At 44.5% G+C, this 2,963-nt stretch overlaps 1 non-coding gene across 1 annotated transcript; it reads right to left on the bottom strand.

The window, feature by feature from the left end:
- Positions 1-2,427: 2,427 nt before the first annotated feature.
- Positions 2,428-2,587, bottom strand: LOC121435154. Its single transcript, XR_005972543.1, has one exon. It is a non-coding gene; the product is annotated as a U1 spliceosomal RNA (small nuclear RNA).
- Positions 2,588-2,963: the final 376 nt, after the last annotated feature.

Raw genomic sequence — 2,963 nt, 5'->3', positions numbered from 1 at the left:
GAGCAAGGATAGGCGGGGCTAGTATGCAGAGAGTATAAATAGGAGGAAATCTGGGAGGAACAAGAGCTCATGTCAAGAGAATAAGGAGAAGAGGACATAAGGGGCCAGTCACCCAGCAGCCATGGGAGTAAGAGTGAAAGTAAGATTTACAGAAGAGAAAGATAAAAGCCCAGAGGCAAAAGGTAGATGGGATAATTTAAGAAAAGCTGGCTAGCCTTTAATCCCAGCACTCGGGAGGCAGAGAACTCTGTGAGTTCGAGACCAGCCTGGTCTACAAGAGTTAGTACCAGGACAGGCTCCAAAGCCACAGAGAAACCCTGACTCGAAAAGCTGGCTAGAAACAAAACAGGCTAAGGCTAGGTTATTATAACTAAGAATAAGTGTGTTTACTTGGGAGCTTGGTGGGAGGCCCCTCAAAAAGCCAAAATAGGGGCTTGTGAGATGACTCAGTGGTTAAGAGCACTTGACTGCTCCTCCAGAGGACCCAGGTTCAATTCTCAGCACCCATATGGCAGCCTGCAGCTGTCTGTAACTCCAGATTCAAGAGAATCTGACATCGTTATACCAGTGCACATGAAATAAAGTTTTTAAAAAAGCCAAAATAAAACATCACACTAGAATGGTTTATGTTGGGCTAAGATCTGGGATTTGTTACAGGTTCATGTAACCCAGACTGACCTACAAATTATCTTCCCCCAGTGCTGGGATTATATGGAAAGTGAGTTTTTCAAACTACTTCCAGCACACATCCACATCCCCACACTTTGAAAGGACAGCATGATACAGGCACCACATTCATTTGAAAAGATTGAAGTTGATTGCAGCACTCAGAAGGCAGAAGCAGGTGATCTGAGTTCGAGGCCAGTCTGGTCTACAGCGAGTTCCAGGATTGCCAGGACTACACAGAGAAATCCTGTCTCAAAAAGCCAAAAAAAGGAAAAGGGATAGGTTGCAGGTATAGTTCAGAAGTAGTGTTTGCTTCCTTACCAGGTTCTAGACCCAGACAGAATAGGAACAAAAGCCAAAAAGGCAGAGGCAAAGCTAGGTCACTCTACATCCAGGTTCACTCGGAGTTGATCAATCTTCCAAATCCATGGCCATTACTACCAGTGGCCAATGAAGTCAGACTTAAGCTAACATTGTGTGTGTATTTGAGACAGCCCTTTGTTACAGTTCAGAATGAATTTGAGCAATCCCGCCCCAACCTCCGAGTGCTGGGATCACAGGTGTGAGCTGCCACAAGTGGCAATGAGCCATTTCTTTGTGCCAGACATCTTCCAGAGCCCACCGCAGTCTTCAATTCTCTCACTGGCTATTACCATCTAACCATCTTAGCCCTCCCTTTGCCAGAGAACCCCGGTCCTTAAAGGTGCCCACGTCTATACCCACTGCCTAGAACCAGCTGCTTGGGCCATTTCCACCACTCACCCTGTGCAGCTCAATAGATGGCAAAGGAACTTATGAGTACTGCCGTTGGGACACCATGTGTGAAGGTTCCTGAAAACTTTTATTTTCACTTCATCTTCAAGGTCTTTCCCATGTCTATACTTCAATGCTTTTGTGTTTTGTTTTGTTGGGCAGCGTCTCTGTAGGTAGTCCTGTACTGGAACTATGCAGACGAGGCTGGCCTCAAAGGCAGGTATCCTCCTCTATCTACCTCCAGAATGCTAGAATTAAAAGCTTATTCAACTACACCCACACCCAGGGATGCCCCAACTTTTCTATCTAGTTATAGGAAACATTTACATGGTTTCATGGTGTCTCTGTAAGTGCAATGTAAGACACAGGTCTCCCTCATCAAGTACCTTTTTCTCTGCACATTCCTGTGTACATTCCTAAGGGCATTCATCCAGAGGTTACATCTCAGGTCTCCATCTAATCAGTGCTACTTTCCAAGTCTTCATGTAAAGTCAACGTTTTCCTTTGATTACTAGCATGACAGTTTAGCTGATTTCTTGGAATAGTTTTAAATTTTATTATATTCATGTGTGAACACATGTACATGTGCTGGCTACTAAGCACACTGGCTTCCTGGAACTAAACCCAGGACTTCAGGTTGGAGGCAACTGCCTTTACCCGCAGAGCTATCGCACTGGCCCAGTAGATTTAAAATAAGTGCAAGTCCTATAGAATCTATGTGCATGAAATATGTATATGAAAGAGGCAGACCACCCTCAAATGGATAACACAATGGTCTAGCATCCAACGGTTTTCTCATCATTGATGTGGACTATCTATGGGAGTTTTTTTGGTTTAAAACCCAATGCAGGCATATGGTAGGAAAGTGTAAGACATACATGGAAGCAGCCCTCCTGAGGCTTGGCTATACATGTCCTTAGACACTCCACTGCACGTGCAAACTCAGACACAGGGCACTTCAGTCTTCTCTTGCTTCAGACAGTACTGTAATGGATACGTTTTTCCTTGTAGGGTAGAGCATGAATACAGTCTCCCATACCACAAACGATTCAGCAGGGTTTCCTACATTAGGGGAAATTGCAGGTCAACACATTCTCGGTGCAATAGATAAGCCTTGCCCTGGGAAACCATTTCTGTGATCATGGTAAATCCACTGCCAGACAAATATACGTAATTATTCTTACACCAAATACAACTCCTGAAGGGAAACGAGTCAGACTGTGAGCACCTGAATCCTCAATGACCACTGCCAAACCTACAGTCTCCTGAGACTAACGCCACAGAAACACAACACTCTGATCCTTTTAGAAGGTATTTTTAATTGTGTATGTGTATGCTTGTATGTAGATATATGTACAGGAGTATAGGTGTCTGCCAAGGTCAGCTGTTGGATTCCCCAAAGCTGGAATCAGTCACCATTATAGGTGCTGGGAACTGAATTCTGGTCCCCTGGAAAAGCAGTATGTGCTCTTAGCCACAGAGCTCTTTCTCTAGCTCCTGGTTAATCTGGGACACCATGAAAAGACCAAACCTAAGAATAATAG

Source organism: Microtus oregoni, unplaced genomic scaffold (assembly GCF_018167655.1).
Source record: "Microtus oregoni isolate MIOR12 unplaced genomic scaffold, Mior012 000045F_ref0000178, whole genome shotgun sequence".
NCBI lineage: Eukaryota > Metazoa > Chordata > Mammalia > Rodentia > Cricetidae > Microtus > Microtus oregoni.
This window is presented reverse-complemented; position numbering and strand designations above follow the sequence as displayed.